This window comes from Sebastes umbrosus, chromosome 13, assembly GCF_015220745.1.
Source record: "Sebastes umbrosus isolate fSebUmb1 chromosome 13, fSebUmb1.pri, whole genome shotgun sequence".
Classification (NCBI taxonomy): domain Eukaryota; kingdom Metazoa; phylum Chordata; class Actinopteri; order Perciformes; family Sebastidae; genus Sebastes; species Sebastes umbrosus.
Window position 1 is genome coordinate 20885990 of NC_051281.1, and position 26942 is coordinate 20912931.

The window sequence follows — 26942 nt, forward strand, 5'->3', positions numbered from 1 at the left end:
GTTAGGACCCATTTTTATTATTAAAGCATCTTTATCCGTGTTATTTCCTATTGCTATAATATTAATTTTACACAGAAGTTCGTTTTCACCTTGTGAAAAAAAAGTTTGCAGTTTGCACAGTTTGCAACTGTGCAAGCGCAAACCAAACGGACATGTGATTCTGCCATTAAAGCCGACATGCAGGTAATTAAAAAAGCACCACTGTTATGAAAACAGGTAAATGTTTATTAAAAAAAAGTCCCAACAGCAAAAATAATGTAACGTTTAAGACAAAATGTGGGGATTTGACGCCGTACATGACTATCAAGACTGCTTCCGCTCTGCTTTCTATAAATACGCAAAATAGTCAAACATACACACATTAAATTAAAATAACTACATTTAGGAAAGGTTAAGAGAATTTAATAATTTCCTAAATAAATGCAGATGAATTAACGTGGTTCATATTTACACACACACACACACACACACACACACACACACACACACACACACATAGAAAAGGTCCATCTTGCAGCTATTGTATTATAAAACAATGATTATTATATAAAGGTTTATCATCTATTAAATATATAATAATTTATTTTAGATCTTCATTTGAAAAAAAATGCAGACTTTTGTGCTTTGAAAAAAAAGCAGTCCTAAAAATGCGCACAAGTCGGACTATTTTCTCTCATTATCATTTTGCATAAATTTCACCTTTGCCAAATAACTTATTTCCAGTTTATTTATAATTATAGCTGCGAAAACAAATAGGAGATTTAAGAAATATTATTAAAGAGGCCTGCAAGGCCAAATGGAAGAAAACTGCTGCTACATTAAGTTTGTTCAGTGGACAGAAAAATATGACTGAACTTTAGACCACGTCATTAGATAAGGTCTCTATGGAAAATGTAATCAATTCATTAATTAGGTCACATGTTTATTTATTTCATGTTTTCACCAAATGCGAGGGTTCCGTGCGACTTTGTAAACAAGTGTAGCCACTCAGCCTGTCCTCTCCTCAGTTTGAATTATTTTATTTTACCGCATAAAGTCACATAAAACATGTGTTCTAACATTTTATAAAAGCCGAATTTACCACATTATATTAAAAGCGTGTAAAATAATGACATTAATAATTTTTATTTATAGTAGGTAGGCCTAAATCTGGTGTGAAGTTATCGTCATCGGATGTCCTGGTACAACATGATGCGCGCTTAACTCGCACATCTCTTAAAATGGAGGATTTTAGCCATGTTATGGGACAGCATGTCATTCGTTATAGCATTGCAGTGAACATCAGAATATCTCATATCTTTGTGTGCGTAATGGAGTCATAATACATAGTTATGTAAAGAGACGGGTCGTTATTAGCGAGCAAATAGATCCTAAAGATCCCGTCAGGGCAGAGCAGAGCAGAACTCAGCCTTATAGAAAACATTTTACAAAGAAAAATAAATCTCGATTTACATAAACTTGTGATATTTCAAAAATAATTCTGGTGCGTTCACACTACACTGTAATGTAATAATTTTAATCCGCAGTAAATCTGTGTGTGTGTGGGCTCGTGCTAAACAGGCCGGACTCGCGCTGCAGCGAGGCCAAGCGTGTGCATGATTTCTTCTTCTTCGTGGATGGCGGTGCTATATCAAGGCATGTAAAGGACTATCTGTGTTAAAACTTTAATTGAATTAAAAAAAAACAGATTCCAGACAAAAGCCAATTCAACATTTTATTTCTCCAAGTGTGCTGACAGAACAGTGAAAATGTAAGAAGATGGTGTGTACACATTTTAACTATAAAAGCAAAAAGTATTGTGTTTGAGGTTAACTCAAAATCTGTGCGTAAACAAAGTAGCTGTGAGCATCTCTCAGTGTTTGGCACCACTGGGGAGGTGTTTGTACACTCAGTGGCTGGTTGCTCTGATTGTGAGTGGTCAGCTTTGCTTCAGCAGCACGATCAATACTGGAGGCTTCAGCTAGAGTCTTAACTCCAATATTTACGTGCTGCTACAGTAAGGCGACCAGTGAATGAGAAAATCCAACCAACTTTTTTTTTAAATCATCAGACAAACAATCGTCTATGTGGCATTACTTCAGACAGTGGAGACTAAAAATCCAAGAGCGATAGCAAACAGCTTCAACAGGTTGAAGAAGTGACAGTCAGGTTGTATATTCAGGCTTTACTGCGGCAGCACAGTATGGCCTGCATCTCTGTGTAACCCACAAACCATTCCGTGCTGCTACAGCATCGCCAGAACTGCAGTCGTGGTCCCTCCGCGTCTAACTCTTGTCATCTTCTGTGTTATTTACGGTCTTCATCCTCCAGGCTTCTAGTCCTAACCACATGGTCACAGATGGCTGCTTAGTACCTATCATTTATCTACCTAAAGACGTTCAGATGATCATCAGCATCTTTTTTTGCAGATCTTTTGTCCACTTCTAAAGCAGGTGAAGAGGTTCACCACCTGAAACACACAAAAACAGACAATGCAGTTTGAGGACAGCCTGTCAAAATTGCAGTGTTAGGCAAAAGTATGTGGACACCAGAATGTTACACATTTATATGGTTGTTGAATATCTCATTTAAAATCTATGGGGGATTCCTATGATGTAACAGCGCTGCACTCCTCTGGGAAAACCAGGAGATTTGCACCAATTTAGCCACATAAAGGCCCCGACACACCAAGTCGACGGTCGACCAGTTTGGGGGCCGTCGGTGAGTGCCCTAGTTTTGGCGGTGTGTGCTGCACCATCGGCTCTAGTCAGCCTGACGTATCAGCTGGTTTCCCTTTTTGAATGACAAATACGTACTAGGGCTACCTGCTGGTAGGGAGAGTTATTTCATCTCGAGCAGGCGCAGAACATATATGGTTGTTGGCCGTTGGCTGTAGTCTTTGCGGTGTGTGGCGTGCAACCTTTTTTGCCAAGACACGGGCGACGTGAGGCAACGCAACAGTCAGCCTTTTGTTGCTTAGTTCTTTGATGTCGATTTGGTGTGTCTGGGCCTCAACATCATCCCAAAGCTGTTGAGGTCAGAGATTAGGCAAGTTCTTCCACACACCAAACTCAGAAAAACATTTCTTTATGGATCTTGCTTAATGCACAGGGCCACTGTCATGTTGAAACAAGAGAGGGCCTTTCCCCAACTGTTGCCACACCACTGGAAGCACCCAGTTGTCTAAAATAGCATTGTATGCTGCAACAATAGGATTCCCCTTCATTGGAACCAAGCAGTCTAGGCACATGTTTGTCCATATACTGGCCATATAGTGTACGCAAGTAATTTCACATCTTCAATTGATTGCTTTTTAGTGGCCATAGCAGAACTGTGTTTAAGTATCTTTTTCTGCACATTTTTAAAACTATTAGGAGGAAAACTGCATTTGCAAATTAGACATTGTTGCCTGAAATGGTTTAGAAGCATATTAGCTAATGTTCCAGCCAATTTTTTTTACCAAACACTGATATGATGAAACAAAGTACTGTGAAAACGGGAGAAAAATAGCAGTCCGTACTTTTGCATGACTCAGAATATAACATTTTCTTATAAGTCACTCAAATATTGTGGCATTTACATAAGTTGTGTCTAGAAAGTAACCCGGGAGTTGGGGGAACCTCTCGCGAGATGGTTTAGGCATTGATCTTGAATAGTTAAGATTAGGCCAGGTCGTCGGGCAGTGAGTCTCGCCAGAGATTTAGCAGATTTCAGATCAGATTTCCCAATTTGCGGGTTACCTTCAAGACAGGAACATTTTCATGGCCAGTAAATACATTAGTGCTTTTGACAGGTGTTCCATAGACACCTGGGTGTAAAGTGAGCATTTGCATCTGAGCTACAAAGATGGTTGCATGTCAGAGGGAAAGTGCAGTATCTCATTCAGTGGTTGAGCACTCAGGTTACAAAGCTAACTGCTGATCCACTGTCCTCAGCTAAGTGTGCACCCAACAGAAATCACTGTACTTAACCTGGGAAAATTAGGCAAAATCTTTTCTTTTTAAAAAGGTGGACTTTCCTAGAAACCAGTTACACTATGCAGTAACAAGCATCTGGTATTTAAAATGCACTTCAACCCTTTTCATGAAGCAAGAATGTCAAATTATTGGAGAAACTGCAAATCTCAAGTTTGCACAAGTGACAAGAGATAGCTTGTCTGTTCAAGTGGCATTTAGCAAATCACTGAAGCCCTACCGACATCAGAGGTGTTGTTCAATAGCTGACCAGACTGAATTAGTCCACTGGAGGAATCAGTAAAGTTAAGTACCATACAGTAGCTATTCCAGTTATAACAAGAATGTCAACTTTTCTAGCAAGATTTTTCAGGCTGTCCTGGTAAACAACATATTTGAACCTTAAAACAAAATCTCCCTTAACAAAAACCTAGTTTGTATGCAAAGGTGCTAAAACAAACTTTGTCCTGATAATAATCCTGTAGGAAATGAGGTCCAACAAATGTGTTGCCACTAGAGGTCTCAATGGACCTGTAATTATGACCTTGGTCTGAAATGGACCTGATAGCCTGAACCTAACAACATCTCTAACATAAGTCCCATCCAAAAAGACACTGACAAGATGTACTGGCCTTCTCCTTCACACACACACTCAAGTGCAGCTCAGAGGATGCCCGAAAAAAAAACCCCAACTTAAATTAAATAATTCATTAATTTGCTTGAGAAAGGTAACAAGACACAATTTGGGGGTTTTATTCTTCTGTCCAAGCTACATTTTTGTCATGTGGTAGTGAAGCAGGGATTAAAAAAAAAAAAGATTTAAGATCTGCGGGTCAGCTGCACAAACATATTGCTTTCATCAGTTATACTGTCTTAAACCCAGAAGGTAAACACTGGGACAGGATATATGAATTTGGTTGTTTCTTGCATTTAAAGTCGCTCTTTGGAATCTGACTATTAAACATCACCCTTTTTAGCATCCCACAACCAAAAGGCAGAGTTAAAAAAAATGGTCCCTGCTCTTAATTACATTACCATGCAACAATAAAGTAACTGGCCAAAAAAAGAGCCACAAATTGTTCACTGTGATAGATTGCACATCTCAAGCAACAGCTGAATGAAAGATCAGATGCAGGGCTCAGAATTAGCACCAGCCACATGCTGGTAAAATATGCAAGTGTCTGGTAGATTTGCTTTACTCACTAGCCAAAAAAAAAAAAAAACCTAATGGTAAACTATTGAGTGGCTGGTAAAATTTGAACATTGACAACATTTGACCGGTGAACAAAAAATAAATTAGAAAAAGTTAGTCAAGTGCAATTGCAGAGGTAAAATTATCATTATTATATTTGTTATGCTGCCTAAAGTTTTCATGAACTTCACCACCAGTGCCATCATTACCTAAATGTACCATTGTCGTCTAAAAGCCTCTGCGTTACCTACTCTACTGTCTCGCTTCGTCAACGATGAGATTTGCTTTCTAATGTTAATTAACACGATGCGCAAGCAGTCATAGAAATATGTGGGTTTTCCCCACAGAAATTCTAAGATGCAGATTGCGTATGTTATTAGTAATACTTACAATATAGGATTTGACTCATCTTTCTATCTCAAAGCAAAATACACGTAATTCTCAGTGATCAACATTAATGACTACAACTGAAATTTGTCGTTAGGCATGCAAAGGTAGAGAACACAAGAAGTGCTATAGTCATTTAGTCATATAGTGTTATAGTCAGATACACCTGATAGTGGCAGGAGGGTGGGAAGACAACGAGGAAAGTGCTTTTAAGAAATGAATGAATTAAAACAAATTGGTGTGTAAGAGCCTGGTCCTTAATGACATTTCAGCCTAAACATTTTTAAAAAGTCTATCCATAGTTTACATTTAGTACCAATTTTACAATTATTTCTGCCTTCTCAAGAATAAGTTGTTTGTACATTTGCACAGCCATTGCAAAAAGTGTTGTGCCTTCTGAAGTAAGGATGCACTGATTCCGGATCAAATAGCTGAATCGGATATCAGTGACAATGGGGACGATATATTAAATTTAATTCTATGTTTATATACTATATACATATTATACTGGAATTTTAATTCCTGTTTAAGTTTTGACCAATTTGCTGCTGCATTAAAAAGGTTTACACTTGAATTGTAATTCCTGTTCATTTAAAAAAAAAAAAAAAATGTTGCCAAGTTGTTTGTGTACGATGTATTGTTTTAATAATTAATTACAATGCAGTATATTAGTATATCTACGTATTTATTTGTTACATTTTGTTTTACAAAGTTAGGAAAGCAATGTTTAAGTCAAGCCTGATGTTGCCTTACACATGCAAGAATGATCCCAGTCACCTCCATACATTGAGGCATACAGCTTATTAATTAAATACTAGTATCGAATCGGTACTCGTCGATACCCAAAGCCCAGGTACCGACTGAAAAAGTCGGATTGGTGCATCCCTATTCTGAATGAAAAATTATTATTCCAAAAATGAATGTTACTTGATAACTTATGCTGTTAAATTGGTGCAGGACACTTTATGGAGGATCATTTGGTTTAGAGTTTGAAGCATTGCAAAGGTATCAAAAAGTCAACTAATAATACTCAAAGACATTTGATACACCACAAGTTACACTGTGGTTAATTTACAACTTCACTAGAGGGGTGTAAAATTGTCGGAGCTGTTGGGCATGACAAAATCTACTTGTATTAGTCCTGGGCTAATAGGGTCCACATCCCCTGCCACAATAAAATGGATAAATCAAACAAATAAAAATGGAAGCAGTGTGTGATAAAATGATTGGGAGAAACAAAAAAATAAACAGCTATTTTAAAAATCAATTCATAGCTTGTTACATAAAAATGCCACACACTTGCAGGTTTCAGCTCCTCCTCAAATATTTAGAGGATTTGCTGCAGCTTTTTCAAGTTTTATATTATAGGCTATTTGAGAATTGAATCACCTGTTTTAGCTGTTCAGACGAAATAAGAAAATACATGAATGGGCTCTGGAAAGTTTCAGGTGCAAAGGGGTGTTTGACAATTTCTAACATTTGAAGAATTAATGAATAAAGAAAATTTAAAAAACGACAAAAAGTTCTACTAATTATTCAATAAAAATAATTGTTTGTTGCGGTCCTAATTGTAAACAAAAATCACAGACTAAAGCTAAGGCTGTTTATGGATTTTCCTGTTGAAAACAGCCGATACCCCCCTCCTTCCGACACTATATATATGTGGGAGTGCACACTGTGTATCTACACAATGCAAAGTGGGAAAACATGGGAAACACAATGTACACCAACTTGAATTCACATGCAAAAAATTTGCCTAATCATTTCCTTATCTTCAATGTCATATGTTCATGCCATTAAACTGCAACAGAGGTCATGACACAACAATTTACTTTGTCTATCCTTATAAATTACTTAACAAAAATGCACAAATTAACTATCCAGGTAAGTTGTGTATTTTCATTTTAAGCTGATCATTTCTTTACAAGTCCAGGTGGAATAGTTCACATCAATGAATCTAACCTCTCCCTATTTTTCTCCCTCTCTCCTTTAAGGCAGCATGCCCGGACATGTCACCTTCACTGCTCAGCCTTTTTAACCCATTCCTACGACATTTGCTCCCCATACAATGGCCTCAGAGAGTCACCTGACCCCAAGGTTGAAGGTCAAGTAACCTCCTACACCCCATCGGGTACAGGGACTGCACACAACAACCCATCACCTCCCCAGAAGTGGTCTGGGCCGGCCTGGTGTCTGTGTTACACCATCTTCTGCCTGTATAAGCACAAACTAAAAGGGAGATCTACATTTACGTCCTAAGCTGTGCAAAAAAAACTGAATGGCATTCACATTTATCCACATGAAAAGATCCATGCAAATTTGAGTTTCTCATTGTGTTCATAAAGCCCTCTATCTTCAACCACTGGGACTTGGAAAGAAACTACACCAAGTTAAATATCCACAGACACAACGGCCTGGTTTGAAAGCTCTAACAACTTAACAAATATTACTGATTTATACTAGTTACAGAATATATATTGTATATATATATATATATATACAGCCATCCAGTATACAATGAATGTAAGAGTAGACCCACTGTTTCTTTTCACTAGGGATGCACCGATCCAACTTTTTCAGTCTCAATACCGATACCTGGGCTTTGGGTATCGGCCGATACCGAGTACCGAGCCAACACATTTTTTTATGTGTAAGGCAACAACAGACTTGACTTAAATATTGCTTTCCTAACTTTGTAAAACAAAATGTAACAAATAAATACATAGATAACATAACATAACATAAATTTACTGAATTGTTATTTATCATTAAAATATTACATCGTACACCAACACCTTGGAAAATTACAATTACTATTCAGGTGTAAACTGTTTTAATGCAGCAATAAATTGGTCAAAACTTAAACAGGAATTAAAATTCCAGTATATAATGTATATAGTATATAAACATAGAATTTAATTTATTGGATCGGCCCCATTATCACTGAAAGCCGATCCAGCTAGTTTAGTCAGTATCAGCCCGATATCGGTGCATCCCTACTTTTCACTTAGGCATGCAAGCAACATACACACAGCTACAAATCCATCACTTTAAAAATTTAAGACAGATAAACACCAGGTATTAGGCTAGCCAAATCATTGTTGTCCTGTGTTTGGCAAGACAATATCTCAGTACAAATTTACTCAATGTGCCACAACTTTATATGGTGTGATAAAATGTTTCACCAGCTACTGGGGCAGCATGAACTCAGCATGTACAGTAGTAAAAGCTAATAAAAAACAATTCATCCCTAATAACAAAAGCAACCAATTGTGATGACATATCAATAAGGGGAAAAATAAATATCACCTTTTACAAAACGTTTTTTCTTTTGCGAGGATGTGTAAGTCTAAAAGAAACCCAGGAGGTGTTGAACAGTTTGTATTGTTCATTGTAGACCAGGGATGCTACCTATGAAGAACTGCTTTGTTCCATGCAAACACCAGTACTGTAATGGTGTGTGTTAATCCTAGAAAAACCTGTTACATTTGCACAGCCAGCAGAACGTGTCCAGCATAGCACAGGCAGAGTGACTGGGATTCCCTGGAAGCTACAGCCATTATCTTATCAAACGAATTACAGAAAACTCCAGAAACGTGTGAAAACACATACCTGGCATCAACAAGAGAGTAAACCCATTTCACAGGACAACAGTAGCAGATATGTGAGAGTGACCTCTGAGTCATTCTTGCACTCCACAGGTATACACCACCCCCTCCATTTACTGTCAGGTGGGAGTGTGACAGACGGACTCTTCAGGTACACAATATCTACACTAATGTATAAAATTGCACTGGAAATTAAAGCATAGCAATCATCTAACATGTAAAATATTGTTAAATGTGATTTGTTGTGCTGTTCTGAATTAGTTAATGAGAACAGGTTTTACATTAGGACAGTGCATGTCTTCAAAAGTTTAATAATAATTAAAAGTTAAAAAAAGATTCAACAACTTCCAATGAATGTGTGGACCACATGATAAGGTTCCTCCATGACCAAAAGCAGCATCTGTCATCTAAACACACCAGTGTGTCCACAATGTGTCTGGTGAAATATTTAATCTGAACACATAATTGCTGTACCTGCCTCTACTGTAGAAACGATGCATTTCAACTCAGTATTGCGCATTCCTCAACAAATTAATTTCTGATCTCTCCAGTTATTTACTACTTCATTTGAGCTATTTCGAGCTTCCTCTTACTGCCACGGAAGACAGAGCAGCAATAAACAGGATGCAGACAAAACAGTACACGGTGGTGCAATTTCAAAAAGTACGACCTGCGGACTTCATTTGCACTTGACCATTAGCATGAACTATATAAAAAAAAAGGCATGGCGGGAAACCAAAAATGTATTTTTGATAACTACCACAACTTTTAACATTACCGCAACTTGTGAATCACTACTACTTACAGGAACCATCAGTAAGGCTGAAATTAGGATAAGTGTGTATGATGTTACATGCACACATAAGCAAGAGGGGCAAAAGAGGAAGCAATGCGAAAGTGTGAGAGTTGAATGGCACACCCATACAATTACACAAACACACAGACTGTACTTGTTTTTTTGGGTGCATATTCCAACTCAAATGCCTAGGTTGATTTCAGATACTAACATTACTCCGGTTCACAGTGTAAAAAAATGATGTTAAACACACATCATGACCAAAATATTTCCAACTAAAAATAAGGAGGCTTTCCCAGGACTTTAAGTTTAGTTGTTACACTTTTGATTGAGTTTACATGTTGACAAAAAAAATATAAATAAATAAATCAAAGTGTAATATGGCTCTTGTGTATGTTACAAAATTACTTACATGTAAAATACAGGCACTAATAATCTGTGAGGATTTCACTGCGTTCCTTACTTACAACTGTACAGGCAGTGACAACTACACACCAGCAGATCAACATGAGTTACAGCAGTAAATTTAAAATGATGTGTGCTGACATTACTGTTGCAAATACACCAAATTAGTTCCTTGAAGCAAACTTTAAAAAACTGACCAAACGAGAAATTGTTGGTCACACTGTGTGTGAAAATATCTGATATCTGCACCCAAGCACACTGCCTGTCTGGGGATAGTGGGTGATGTGTCACCTGCTTACCAAGTTAGGGCTACTAAAATAAAACAATACAAATCAGCCACAAATAATTTAGGATTATTATAATATTTCCAATCAAATTGCTCACAAGTTAATACTGTGGGCTAATCTAGCACTTTCAGGTAAAAAAAAAAAAAAAAGGCTGGAGCAGCAGCAATAAAAAACACTGTGTGTGTAGTCAGGAGGCGGCATACTCTTGCTACGTCAGATCTTACTGCCAGTGCTGTTGCAGGTTATCATATTACTACCTAAAATTGAATTATCAAGCAGAGGATTCACCAGCACTGTAACGGCTGACGTATTCTTTCTAAACATGCTGTCCAAGTCCATAAGCACTTCTGTCACTACACAAAAACAACAATAAAAGGGAATCTACAACTTTTTGAGTGCAGCTACAGAGGATCAAAAAATCTGCTTTTTAGAGAAAAGTGCTGAAATGTACGAACATTTTTAAAGCTGCTAATTGAATACATCAATGTTCACATCACAACAGATTATCTTACTTTAGCAGGCCACAAAATTCCACTAACTTTTTCTGCTTACCGGATTATACACAAACCATGACAGCAATTAAGCACATATCTGATAATTATTTTTAAAAATGTTAATGCCACCTCTATAACATCTTAAGTGAAACAGGTGTTAAGCCCCATGCACTACAGTGATGCAGCACCTACTCTATGCAAAAAAAAAATCAAAGCCAATGCAAAACATATGCTTGTAAGAAGCCTGCATATGCTGCACTGCTGTCACTGTCGCCTTAACTTTATGGATAAATACATCAAGCAAAATACACAGACACTCATTTTCACAAAAGATCACAACTAAACTTAAGGCTTACCTAGAATGACCACATTTTAAACTATCCCAGAACTTCAATCATGTCTGCGAGAGAGAACTGACTGACGCACATAAAACCATTTGACAGCTTCTATTTAATGCTGCTGAGGCGTAGAACTGAAACCAAGGCCAACTTCTGGAAAATAACCAACAGGACCCGTGAAAACCTGTTCCCATCACCGCAAATTTGAATACTATAAAGTTTGTGCTGAGTGGTGCAGAAAGAAGGAAGAGAAGGGTGGGGGCTCTTTGCAGCCTGGCTACAACACATGTGAGCAAGTACAAGAAGAGAGGCACAGTTTCACCAGGAAATGGGGGTGGGAGCCCATTTTGCCAGAGGGGTCTGAGAAGACAGAATGATGAGTCACAGAATGTCATGCTAACAGTCTGAAACAGCACAACGGTGCTCCACAAAGACAGTTAAGAGGCAAATACCAGAGAACGGAGGGGAGACATAGACCTGTAGCATTTACAGGAGATCAACTGTTGGTACAACAGGAATAAAAACTGTTAAAATACACCAGTACTAATTTGACAATTGCATACAGGGACAGTGTCAACATTATTGTAATCCCTCTTCAGAAATATGACCAAAATATTTACACCTACTTCCCCTGTATGAGCAAGTTAGATACACATTCTAAAACTAGATAGCCGGTGTGTAAAAGTTCATATATTACTAAGATTCTTGATCATAAAATTTCCCTTTGACAAAGTGCTACCTCGTCCTTTCAAGAGATTACATCTGACAAATTCAAATCTGTAGTCTTCATGAAACAGAAATATCAGCAATAAGCACACACACTGCAGCCGATATTGTAAAACAGATTACAAAAGATGTCTTCCATCAACTAAATTGGATGAAATTGGATTTTAATGATCACTGCCTCAACTGAAATATTAAGTACAGTCTATAACATGTGTATTTTTGCCCCTTTTTATCCATTACACTGACACTGTGAATCATAACATTTTCAAAGATTTTTTTTTTTTTATATCTACACTTCACCGGCTGAGGGTTCAGTAATATTTTACAAAGACCTATCTGACTGAATTAACACGATGACAGACTGGTGGACAGATAATTTCAACTTTTAGCATGAAGTAAGCAGGCAGGTGTACTTAGTTTGTCAATATTTTTGTGTATGTATATACGCATCCTATACATCTTTTTATACATCCTATAAAACTATTAGATATTGTGCTTTCACTAATTTTATTTTCCATGCACTACTTTTACAAACATTCTATCTGAAAAATAATACTTCAAAACACATCCCGACTTAGGTGTAGTGACCCGAATAGCTTTTTTTTTTTTACACTATAGATCAATTTATCAATAAGCAGCATTTTTTTTTTAATATAATCAATAAATAGTTGGGGGGATATTTTTAAACATTATGTGTGCATATCCAATTGGGGTTTACACAGCCACACATATAGAGACGAGTTGAAACTTGGGTTAATATAAATTGCCCATCCATTTTAAATACACCATGTGGTGTACATTAAATACCAACAAATTTGTTTATTCCTAAAGCAGATAATTACACGCCTGTCACATTTTTAAGTTATCATACTATTCACTGTTTCATACACCCACAAATTAAAATGTTCTTGTCAGTCAGACACATCAGATCTTATAGTACAGTAATTTCCTCCTCTTCCTCCACCTCTTTGCTCTGCTATGTGGCTGTGAGAGGTCTTTCTCTCATATCACTAATTTCCCTCCAACTAAATGCCCTAAAAAAATAAATGCTCAAACTATGAGGTGGGTGGTTTCATCATGAAAATGCTGTCTCACTTCTTCTACAAAAAAATATTATTATAATAGGATACAATCTGCAATTTCAGTGAAGAAAGCTATGCATAAGACTAGTATTTAGTTTCATTTTCATTCAGGTCATGCATATCTAATTGAAGTGGAAACAACTCTTAACCTTACTACTGCAGAATATGTATGACAAAATAAAAAAAAATACTATTAGTAAGCATTTGTGACGGGGAAAGGGATAAAAAGACATTAACAGGGGAAATGGACACGTTCTCAATGCAGTTAATATGAATTAGGATTTTTTCATAAATTTAAACATGATACTTGACAATGTGGACACGTATTTGTTTAAATAAATGCAACACTGTAAAAGATATGAAGGCCTCGCATTATGTAACACATTAAACCGATCTCTACTTAGAAGGAAGTAGAAGGGGCGGGTTTAGGCGCACAATTATATGGAGCCTCTCTTTTTCCTCTCTTCTGCTTTATTAGTCAAGTAGTTCATTATATGAGAATCATGAGGCAGGATAAAATGCCATACATGCAACCTATCCAGTAATTAATGCTTAGGTCCGTTTTGTCACTATAAAGCGATTAGACCACGAAGAGAGGTTTTTTTTTTCTCCCCTCTCAATGTACTTGAATTTAATCAGAGCCCAGGGCACACAGAAAGTGGAGCGAGGCTAGTAAGGGGCAAAGAAAAAAAAAGGCAATGAATCTGCATCAAACTACGAAAAAAAACATTGCCTTTTTTATTTTCAATAACTAATTTACTGCATCGTTAGTGGGCTATGACAGCCATTCGTCTTAACGTTTTAACAGAGCTATTAAAAGTTGAATCATCATCATCATGAAACAGCGACCTATAGGACTGTTGTCACTTTGGCTGAGAGCCACGTTGGTCATCTAACTGTTAAGGTAAGATATTCAAAAATCTATCAACTGTTACAAATCGAACGTTGAAATAAGAACCTATTTGGTCATCGAACGTTAAGGTAAGATATTCAAAATCTATCAACTGTTACAAATCGAACGTTGAAATAAGAACCTATTTGGTCATCGAACGTTAAGGTAAGACATTCAAATCCATCAACGGACACAAATCGAACGTTGAATATAAGACCAACGGTCATCTGGAGTTAATATACAAGAAAATAACATTAAAGACTGCACGGTAAGAACCACTTTACGACACATAGAGGGGAAATAAAACATTATTAAAGTCATGCCTGAGTGTAAGGTCATACAGCGATATAATGATAAACTTACCAGGTGTTTTTTCTGTCTAACAATCCCCCAAAAAACGCTTAAGTTACCACAAAAGGAACTGTGTGTCTGTCCCGGTTGATTTTTTTCCCTCCCAGTCTACCGTTATAGGAGCCGTTTGTTGACACTGTGCTTCTCCTCCTGCTCGGCTGCTTTTTTGCACCTCCCGCTCAAAAACTAAGGCTCCAATACCGGAAAAAAATAGTCCATTATACTTCAAGTTTGATTTATAACCACCAAAGTGAAGTGTCTCCTCCATACAAAATAATTTTAAATTTTTAAAAAATATATCTGTCCTTCCTCATCTCTCCTGGATAAAACGGTCCGCTGCTCGAGCGCATATTCGTTTCTACCGTTACAGCGCAGCACTGTATATGTGCTAGTATGCTAAGCTAACAGGCTAGCTGCTAGGAGGAGTACAAGCTGTGGCAACGTCTCTCTAACGTCTCTCTAACGTCTCTCCGTCTCCTCACAGTCCAGTTTGTCCGATTCAAATTTAAATACTTTGTGGCGTCAATTACCTGTGTTTCCATTGAAATTATCCCCTCTCTCTAAAAAGCGCAGTTTAATTTTGAGCGCCCCCGTCTCTCCGCGGCAGCTTTCTTTCTCTCTCTCTCTCTATGTTCGCAGCAGCATCCTCTTCTCCCCGCAGCTGCTGAGGCAATCCGCAGCTCACTCGAAAATGGCGCCGAAAGATACACTCCTCATTCAAATTCGATAGAGCCTCCCATCGCTCCCATTGGCCGAACGCGGAGCGGAGTCCGCGCCGCTGATTGGACGCTGAAAATGCACTCTCGAATGATCTCGCAGCCCACGCAGCGTTCCAACAGAGAGAGGGACACGTTAACTCTTTAGCTCCCAAACCACTTTTCACAGCAAATCACCCAGAGCTGTGCAATCTTTACGTTCAAACTTGTTCAAACCAGAATTTTTTTTTAAATATGAAATGAATGCCACGATCCTTATGTACTATCTTGGACTCGAACCACTGGCGCACTTTACACTTACTTTACACTATACATCTTATATATCACTTTGTAGACTGCACATATTACATTTATTTATTGTACATACTACATTTATTTATTGACGGAGTGTATACACTATGTTCACCCATTCACTCTGTATCTTTTATATCTCTATTTATTGTTTCTATAATTTTTGTATACCTTTACATCTCCTGTGTTTCACTCTGTTTGCTGATGTTGCTGCTTTGACACCTGAATTTCCTTCCAGGGATTAATAAAGGTTAATCTTATTTTATCTTGTCTTATCTTGTCTTGTCTTATCTTATCTTATCTTAAAAACACCATGCAGCTTTTATAAGTAACAAAATATACCATATAAACTCTATGGTGATACAACATGTGTGTTGTAAGTGCAATAAAATCCGTACTAAATAGCATTACCACTATATTCATAGCCCCAAAAATAAATATTGTATAAATTTTAAAAATAGTATAGTTGCATGAGATTCCTTGTCTTGAAGCTGCAATCGAGCAAATATGATTAAAAACAAGTTATTATTTTTCTTAAACGGTCACTATATCCTGACAGTAGTGCATAAAACAGGTTAATCTGAAAAAAAAATCATGTGCCTCTGTGTCCTCCGGTGTCCTCCGGTACTCCTAAAGGCATCTGCATGATTTCACAAACCGGAGGAAAACAACCAATCAGAGCCGAGCTGGAGCCTTGCCGTCTTTGAGCAGCTGTCAATCACTCGCAAACTCCGATCAAATGGCCAAACTAGGCAGATAGATCAAATATGAAACAATATTTGTTACTATATGCCTATTCTCACCTCAAATGTTTTCAGAAATATCTTGTAGTGTACTGTTTAGCGGCAGGCTCCAGCTCGGCTCTGATTGGTTGTTTTCCTCCAGTTTGTGAAATCTTGCAGATGCCATTAGGAGCACCGGAGGACACAGAGTCACATGACTTTTATTTTTTCAGATTACCTGACTCATGCTCTACTGTCAGGATTGTGACCGTTTTATGAAAATAACTTTTTAAAATCATATTTGCTCCAATTCTACCTACTTCAGCTTTAATGTTATACCAAACATTGCCATTTGTCAAGTTTCTTACCACTGGTGAATATAAGCGACCAAAACTTTTACTGGAAGCTCCACAGCCTTTACCTGTAAGCATGATAAAGGTCTATTGTACCAACTGAACTGGGCAAATCCAAAAGCTCACTCCATAGTGATTCTCAACAAAACAGCAATGACTGGCCTCGTGGTTATAATACACTGCTCTTCACTCAGATGACCCAGACTAAAATGTGTCATCTGCCTGCTTTTGCACTTTAACTCACTGATTGAATTCATAATCAGGCATATCCTATATAAAAATGTGACTAAATGATTTTATATGCTTTCTGTCAGAGTTGTAAAAACACTGTTTGAACTGTGGGCATATAAAACACTATTTAAGCTACAGACATTTAAAGCCTTTGGTACAGCATATCATATATAGCCTATAAGGAGAGTTATTTCACATTACATGTAAATGCATTGTCTTAAGGCTGTATAAGAATGCTGAATACGCTGCAATACTTTTCTTACCATCGTGTATATGAGCGCCATGAATGTGGTACTTATTTGAAATAAGCATTAGGGCTGTGTATTGGCCAGAATCTGGCGATACAATACGTATCATGATGCTGGGGTAACGATTCAATATATTCCAATACTGTAAGCAAGGTGATATATTGCGATTTTTTAAAATGTAAGTTTAGGAAAACTGTAATAGTATAAAGAACAAACCAGAAATACACCAACAAATATATATTGCATCCAAATAGTGGGCATGTCTATAAAGAGGCGACTCGTGGGTACCCATAGAACCCATTTTCATTCACATATCTTGAGGTCAGAGGTCAACGGATCCCTTTGAAAATGGCCATGTCAGTTTTTCCTCGCCAAAATTTAGTGTAAGTTGGGAGCGTTATTTAGCCTCCTTTGTGACAAACTAGTAGGACAAAAGAGTACAAAGAGATTCCTTAGGTTTTCTAGTTTCATATGTTGCCAGTACCTTCATTCTAACTTTAAAAGCCCACTACAACCTCCGAAAGACCGAATAGCAGCCGGGCCCAACGGTGAGCCGTCAGATTTTCAAGAGGTTAATTAAAAATCGACACAGTGTTTTGGAGAATCGATACAATATCACGACACATAATATCGTGATACCCATCTGTATCTATATTTTTTTTACACCCTTATCTGGCATATGCTTATTATTAGGTCAAGTAGTAAAGGAATCTGTGGGATTACTCCTAAAATGCAAACATCATGACATGTGAAAACGCAGGAATGAAAAAGCCTTGACTTTGAGGTAAAGGGTAAAGGGTCTGCTAAACTATAGGCGCTCAGTCAGCAGTTACAGTATGTTCTCCTTCCGCGCTCTCCTCGATCATAATGTGGAGTTGGGTTTTAAAGATGGTCCGTGCCACAGTTCAAATGAGGACATCTTATCTTAAATTGCTGTGACATCATACTGCCCTCTCTAATTTGAAGTTTCCTTTTCAGCTGCCCCATTTTTTTAAACGTTTGACTAATTTGTTTACCACACCTTTCAAAGAGACATAGATATCAAAAACCCATACCATTATATGGCATAACCACTTCTTCTCAATTTAAGATCAGCTTGGCAACACCACACGAGTGCACACACACTACTGTAGTGTGCATGCAACGGGCCAAAGCAGGGATGGGTTGGGCTCTGCCACAATAACCCTGCTGTTATCATATCTAGCGTAGCATATAGTGTACCTCGGGCAAGATAAACAGAGGCAGCCATTTCATCGCAATGCACACATAATAACAATACACAACATTCACCTGCTATGTCAGTAGTTGGCTCCACCAGGGTGCACTGGAAAAAGAATTAGCTGCAACCTGCTATTAGTTTTATGGAAGTGAATAGAGGCCAGCCTTTTGAGCACAACTTTAACTGAGTTTTTAAAAAATGTCTACACAATCAAATATGTCATTTACTTTTTTTAATGTATGGTATTTTAAAACTTTATATTTTTATTATGGTCCTCATCAAGAAGCATATACAATTTCTTTGCATTGCGGTGTACGTTTTTGTTTTACTTTGGAGTACAGCAGACTGGGACAGAGAGGGCGGCCATTGTGTATGCGTTCTGGTGTAGTGTGGACAATGGGGCGGAGAGGAAAAAAACACACTTGTTTACAGATAAACTGGTTTGGACAGGAAGCCAGTAAGGAGGAGCTCTGTGTTGTTAAACAGGCATGTGGAGAGGCAGGGATGAGCCAGCAAAAACACCACCGTGACCATAGGGGAGATCATGATGCAGTACTCAAAGACATTACACACACACACACATATACATTCATATCTACGAATGCACATATATGCAGTAATTACAACTTTGCAGAATTTGTCAGGGTTTTAAAAAAATTACCCGCTATAGTCAAAACCCTTCATAGACACAATAAGAATAGTGTTTTTTTTTTTTTTAGTTTCACTACGAGAAAAATTAACAAGATAAAAAGGCGCTTGTGGGTCCCTATTAGCAGTGCCAAACAGTAGCCAAGCCGAGCCCTGGTGAATACTATACAGTCCGTCCTGCATTGTGTCACCGTCACATGAGCACACGCTGCCTTCCATTAGGCAGGAGATCCTTATGACTCACGAAAACACAAGTCACATGTCACTACACAAATGAACCATGCTACTCAGACTGCTCTGTTATCCACGGCAGCTTTTCCTGCAGGCCCAAATGAAATCACATCATAATAATGCGTCTCTTCATTAGGATGGTTCGAGACAGAGTGGGGCTCTCCCTTGTCTTCTGGTAGACGAGCTGAACAAGAGGCTCAGTGTCGTGTATCGCGGCGTCTGAACCGCAGACGGCAGGCTAACCCCGGCTGCAAAAGTTGCCACGCCGGGGCAGTTTTAGTTCAACGCAATTTGATTTCATGTTAGATGACTTGCGTGCATGGTTGGCTGTTACACTCAGCTGCTTCTCATTCGAGGAGGAGTTTTACAGATTTTCTTTCCCTCTCTCTCTCTCTCTCCCTCTTTCATCCCTCATGTGACTCAAAAGATGGCCTTTCACACCACCACCACCACCACCAGACATGGGACTGCATCACATCAAATGATAGGGAAATAGACAGCTCACAACAAGCTTCGAGAGTTCTAAAGCAAATCTTTCTAGTTTACTGAAGTGAGGAATATCAACAACAGACTGGATGACACCTTAAAGACAGGTTGATTAAGGTCAGGAGTGACATCAAACCAGGGATAAGCACCCATGTAGCCTACAACAGAGGAGGAGTAGTATTAGTAGTAGAATAGTTTGCAGCTTTAAAAGGGGAACTATGCCCATTTTCAAAATGAATACGTTTTTCTTATGGTCTGAGACAGTCCAAAAATATTAGTAAAAATGAACAACTCTCTTCCAAATCTAAAACTTAAACTTGTGATGTTATAGGGTATAAAGTGTGGAGCTGCATTCACAGACAATGAATTGGGAGAGAGATGTTCGAGATGGGACTGAGCACCCAGGGGAATGTTCTGAGTATATGAGAACATTTTCTGTTTCACAACTGACAACACTACAATAGAGTAAAGCGGATTTTGGTATAAAAAAAAGACAACAAACATTCTGTGGGTCCATAAAATCAGATACGCCTATCTCCCGATCACGATACTTGGGTGCCAATTTGATATTTATTGCGATTTTTGTTAACTTTTTTAACACTAGACCATGGGGAAAAGTTGAATCATACACTTCTGGTGACTTTTACTTTGGAAAATATCTAAATTGGTAAAATAAAAATGTTTTATTTTCAGCATGTATGTAGTCAGAGATGTCCTGAAGTCAAATTGTCAGGAATTATTTATTACATTTTTTACAGTAACCCAAAAATCAAAGAATAAAGACATTTCCCTCACAGATTACTGGCATTTTCTTTTTAATTTATAACGGACATGTAATGTGTTATACATCCATGGTCAGCTCCATCGGGGCCGCTTGAATGCATTTAACAAAAATGTCAGTATATGTGTGCTCTACAGTTGTAGCGTCGGCCGATTTGACCACGGAAATGAGTGACGGCTGGCTTGACCACATGTTACCGCAATACGATTACATTACCTGTCCATGACAGAGTTAGCATGCAGCTTTACCCATCATGTCTAGCTCTGCTTTTCCTGGCAATGTGTGAAACCCAAAGTGTTTCCATACTTTACTGTATGTGTAGTGTTTACCACTTTGGATTTAAAATGTGAGGGTGCAGGTCGTATCCACGTGGAACCTCTGCTGTTTTCTACTTTCTGCGGTTTGTTTTGGTTGACGGATACAGAAGGGCTATGACGTCATGTTACTCTGACTACAACAATAAAAGTGGTAACTTCCTTCAATCTCCACATAGACCAAAATGAAGCAAATATATTGAATCTGGTAATAAAAAATTAATTTCAAAATCGTTAAAAAAAAAATTGCAATACATAGGTGAATCGATTTTTCCCCCCACCCCTACCATTCATTATCTATGGAGCAGCTCCACACTTTATACCCTATGACATCACAAGTTTGAGTTTTAGAACTCTGTTTTTGGGAGAGAGTTGTTCATGTTTACTAATATTTTTGGACTGTCCTAGACCATAGGAATAACATGTATGAATTTTGAAAAATGGGCATAGTTCCCCTTTAATATCAACGTAAGGCGCCAGCAGGTGACTTCACTTCACTCGACTCTTGATGAAAGTGCAATGAAATCACCTTCTGTATGGGAGCGTTAGGTGTTGGTTGACATGATGCACAGCTCTCCGTGGTACATTGGTGTCTGTCCCTGAATTAAATCAAGCATTACAAATGAACAGTGTGATAAAATCATTCTTACTTGTGATTGTCGTCATTTTAAATAAAGTTAGTTCCATTCACTCTTTGAATCAAAAATATCAGAGACTAAAATTATGTCCTTGTGTGGAGAAAAAAAACCTCTTCATAGTTAATATCAACCCGTGTAAATGGAGTAATAATATTTGGGGATATTTTGCAGTGTACACAAGAAGAAGTAATACATGCATATAACAGCCCAGTAGTCCAAATGAGCAGCACCCTGCAACAACGTATAAGAGACTATAGGCTTACTATATTAATGTGGCCTATTCCCTCGTCTTGGTCCTTAGAGAACACAATGAGCCCCACTGAGAACTCCACACTAGAGAGAGACTCTCCATTGATGTCTCCTTGGCTCCCCTCCCCCTCTCTCTATGAGACATCTGTAGCAGCTGCCCCCTTGTGCTCCTGTCAGCGGGGCAAAGTGTGTGTGTGTTTGCGTGTGTGTGTGTGTATGCACTGGTTGAGGTGGGGAGGTTAGCGTGGGGCGTGTTATGACACCTCCCCCCTTTGGAGGGGTCCGGCCCGCACACTTGTGGGACATCACATTTATCAATGGCTAATAGTCACTAGCAGGTCACCCTGAAAACACAACAGAGACCTCTGACCTCTTTTTAGCACAAAGGCTGCGAGGTGGTGCACGTTAGCCCCTGGGCGATATAAAAAGTGCATACACGCAACTTTTTTTTACATCTAAATTGGCAGTCAGAAATCATAATAAGATACTTTTTTTTTATTAAATTAAATGATTTATCTTAGAGTGAAACTTTTATAGTCTGGGTCCTGCTAAACACTATCACATGCTTGGCCAGCATGTTCAGATATTAAAGCACAAGAAGCCCTTTTTATTTAGTCTCTATATGATCTTACACACATTCTCACACATAGCAATCACATTAAGTGAGTATAATTTATTGAGTAGTCTAAAATTACATTACGAGCATAGGGAACAATTAAGGGGAAAAACTCAGCTAGCTGCACTGGTAACATGGACAGAGGGGTGGGAAAGTGTTTAGTAGCAGAAATACAAGGCAAGCTGAGGAGAGTAAAGAGATGCTCCACTTAGAAATACTTTGGTTTCAGAGTTCCTATGAAAAGTTTCAGCAAAAACTTCCCTGTAGAGACTGAGAAAGCTGTGTAGTCTGCCAACACAGAACTGTCACTGACAAGATCCTCACCAGCAGCTTGGTTTCTCCAAATTGGTTTCTAACTCTACTATACAGTTAACACAGTAAGACTTTCTATTCTCATATGTATGTATGTAAATATCCACACTAAATGTGGGGTCAAAAAGCCCATAGGATCCTGTGCACGAAGCAATAAAATTTGACGAATAACCTCAGAGTCAAACACCCAGGTCCCTGTTTGGGCTGTTTAACGAGAGACGTTTTCCATTCAAAAGAAATGGCATTGTTACTTGAGTGACAGGTTTACATCAGCCAACAAAACATATTTATGTTGCTTCCTGGTCTAGTAGTCAGTTTTTTTATTATCTCGACGATTGTCCACACCCCTCTTGAGTATTTTTTTTTTCTTTCTTTATTGAGGCAGACTGCTGAGAGGGATTACAGAGAGGGCTAAACACAAGCAAGACCTAATCCTAGGCATGCAGGGTTACAGAAAGGCCTCGAAGAATAAGTTTCGGAAGCCTAACTGCGAAACTTTTGGCCGGAAGCTGGTGACTGAAGATATATATTTGTGCCTATGTTCTTTATCTCTATATTTGACGATGATTGTGCAAAAAATAAACCCGAGTACGGCATGAACAGCAGCTCCACCACAGGATTAGCACTCTCCACTGAGACCCGGATGGAAATGATATAAATAGTGTACAATTTAATCAAAATATAGAATTTTAAAAATCAGGTGACAGTCAGAGACAGGTGTACCCCTTATTAATTACCATACAAAAAACACATCAACACGTCTCAGACGACCGTTCAGTATCTGCAAGGAGACTATTGCAAATTAATTTACCGCAGTATTATTCTAACATGACATAAGCTCTAGCGACAGGCTACAAAAGCATCTCACCAGCCTGTCCTACAAGACACTTTTAACGGACATGATTTTTTCTTTTATGCAAGTTCTAGCCTATACATTTTTCTCAATTTCTCATTTTGTCTCTTACATTTAGCACAATCTATACTCATGCCGTGTTTAGATCATGGCACGCAAGTTCAGAGAGTACTTAAAAACCACTAAAGCCTCCAAATTGCATTCATGAGTGTTGTACAGCATGCCTCGGCTCATGCTCTATGAATATCAGCAAGATTACGTTTAGTATTAGTGTTTGTTTTCAGTCTTGCCAAGTCTGCGTCCAGAAACAGTTTAGAAGCAAACATTACACACCGATTTCGACAGTAAGGGATACGTTTTGCACTCAGATTTAAATCTCTGGATCACATTTTAATACACATTTGACACATTGGAAAGACTGTATGCAAAGTGAAACAAAAGATATACACAATACACACAGCCCTCTAATGTATTTTCCATAAGTTATATATGCTCATGAGGTGTCAACTCTTAACTGATCTAAGACTCTCAGTACTGTTGTTTTGATAACCGGAAAACTTTCTAGGCTGTGTGTTCGATTTATATTAGTCACCGAAAACAATCAAGTAAATATAGCTGACATTTAGGTGATGCTAAAAACTGGAAGGTTTATTCAAAATGGAAGTTCTACGGCAAATATTATAAGTATTATATATATATTTTCTTATTCTGAAATAAATGTTTTCTAGTGAGATGACTGTTTGCATTTTTCCTCAAGGGCATTGAGCTATAAAGCACAATATTCATCAAAACATTAGGCCAATATTGGGATAGATTTCCGACTGCTTGTCTCAAGTACACAGCTTGTATTTAATGATCTTATGCTCTCATGTAAAATAGTGTCCAGAGTGGAAAATGTCTCCATTCTTCTGGTATAGTAGTGATGGGCGATACCTTCAATTTTAGTTAGAATCTGAAATAATATCAGAGCAGGTATCACCGATACTAATACCAACACTTTGCATTGATGAAAACTTTGAATGCAATTTTATAGAGAAGGAACATTAAATAACATTACATTTAGATAATTAAGGAGATTGCTGACTACAGTCTTATTATTGTTTTACAGTCTAATACTACTACTAATGCTACTATGCAGCTTGTCACAAGACAGCTGGTATTTGATTGCAATATTTTCTAACAAAGACTCTGTATGTAGCCCGCCTCATGACTCTTTGTCTGAACAGCATCTATCTCTGACAATAACTTTGGATATAGTTTCTCATTTGTTGCAGTTTTGTTGGCTCTTTCTGCATGTCTAACTCTAATATGTGTTTGAACAAGCCAAGCATCTACTGTACATTTAAACGCTGACAGCATTTTTGTTAACAGGTAAGATAATTGAGCAAATTTGCAGTTTTTTTCACGAGGCCGTTGTAGGAGCTGAGGGCCGGAGGCGGTTGGTGGTTACGATGCTCCTGCATGGTTTCAATTTAGCAGTACGTGGGAGAAGAAAACTGTACCTTTAAAACTACGGTATTATCAGTACTCCTGCTGAAATCGACACAAAAAGATGCAGGTGTCGCAGTATCAATACTTTTGTTATAGAACCGGCCATTACTATTTTCTACTGTAAAACCCCATTAAAGTGTTTTTCCCCCTTTAAAATGTTTTTGAGGGAGTTTTTCCTTATCCGAATCAAGGGTGTGATTTGTGATAGTGAGATATAGAAACAGAATTGACTCGACTAGACATCCTGGGGGATCAGTAAACAATAATGGAGTAGGCTGTTGCTGAGAAATTTTGTGTATGTATGAAAATTAAACAGCAGCCTCCTAAGTGTTCCACAGCCAAGTATTTTTAGCACTGAAACTGGAAGCACGCTATTGACAGATACTTCAGCTACATCTTCCATTGACACTCTCGAAGGTTATATCAAATTATATGCTAGGTCACCTAACCATGCCTGCATTGTAATGACATGGTCATAAACAGTGTTTAAGGCACGCCTCATTCAAATTTAAAGTGTCAATCCTTAAGAATTCAGTCACGGTTGATTTAGAATTTCTATTTGAGTTCAAACAATGAAATTATGCTTGGAGTTTAGCAGTCTGGAGTCTTGGTGCCTTCAAATAGGGTCGTGTTTACCGTGTTCGCGAGAAGAGTCCATATGAACGCCCTCCCTCTTGTCATATTCACGACCTCTTTTCTGAAAGCTCAGAGTTCACGAGTTGTGACGTTGTCAGAAATCACTGAAGCCATGGAAGTAAATATTTCGGCACATAATAAGTTCATATATTGTAATTTTACTCGTTATTATTTTTCTTTGTAATTTTATAATAGGTCTGTGGAAAATGTTGATATTCCCAACAGCCTCATCTTTTTGACTTTGGCAAGACTCCAGCTCGGCTCTGATTAGTTGTTTTCCTCCGGTCTGTGAAATCACATGCACATGATTTTTTTTCAAATTACCTGTCTCATGCACTACTGTCAGGATATAGTGACTGTTTTATTAAAACAAATACCTTTTTATAATCATATTTGCTCCGATTCTACCCACTGCTGCTTTAAAATCTCAGTCCCGGTTGATTTAGAATTTCGATTTGAGTGAAAACGATGGATTTATGCTTCGAGTTTGGAGTCTTTTTGAGCTTCAAGTTTTTGTGGGCATAGTTAAATTTTTGTGTGTGTATTCAATGGAGAAAAACTGTAATTTTCTGGGAATATCACCACGGACACCCATTTCATAATGCTGCAAATATATAAATATTGCAATGCTTTCATCAGTGGGTCATTTGGCTATAGATAGTGACTTAACCGATATTTATTTAAATGAAAATCTTCAAGATTGCCACTTCATAGTAGAGTATAGACTAGGCCTATAACACATAGTAAAAAATAAAAACATAAGAAACAAATGCAGGATAAACTGTATAAAATATATGATAACACGTGCAATGTAAATGCGCAATAACACATTGGTCACTTTTGTGTCACTTTTGTGCACTGTAAATACTGTAAATCTACTGTTACAGATATGTGTGCAATAACATATGCTGATCACTCTGTGCAATAATGATATGATGCTGTGCAAGAATTATAGAATTATCTGACGGACACTTTGTGCAATAATCTGGCAAAACTGTAATCTGGCAAAACTGTCATCTCATCAATATACATATTGTATTTTTGTATTTTATATTGTATTATCTTTTATGTACAGCTCAAGACCCTCCTTTTTTCTTTGGCTTTCGAATGTTCTTGAATTGTGATTACTAATTGGCCTTTTATAATGCTCATTATAACAGGCTTTTACTCATGGATTTTATCTTGGTCTCTGTCTGTGGATATGTGTGTGATTTTGTTGTCTGCTCTGTTGACCTGTTTTTATTCTGCCTATGTCTGTAAAACACTTTGGTCAGCTCATGTTGTTTTAAATGTGCTATAGAAATAAATTTGACTTATATTTTTCATATTCATATTGCACTATCAAATTGGTCACTTTTGTGTCACAATGTACATACTGTAGATCTACTGTTACGGATATGTGCAATAACATATGCTG

The 26942-nt window shown here is 37.8% G+C and overlaps 1 long non-coding RNA gene across 1 annotated transcript; it reads right to left on the reverse strand.

Moving 5' to 3' along the window:
• Positions 1–1701: 1701 nt before the first annotated feature.
• On the reverse strand, positions 1702–15599 carry LOC119500814. Its single transcript, XR_005209686.1, has 2 exons — positions 15021–15599; positions 1702–2449 (listed from the first exon to the last, which is right to left on the reverse strand). It is a non-coding gene; the product is annotated as an uncharacterized LOC119500814 (long non-coding RNA).
• Between the last annotated feature and the right edge of the window lie 11343 nt (positions 15600–26942).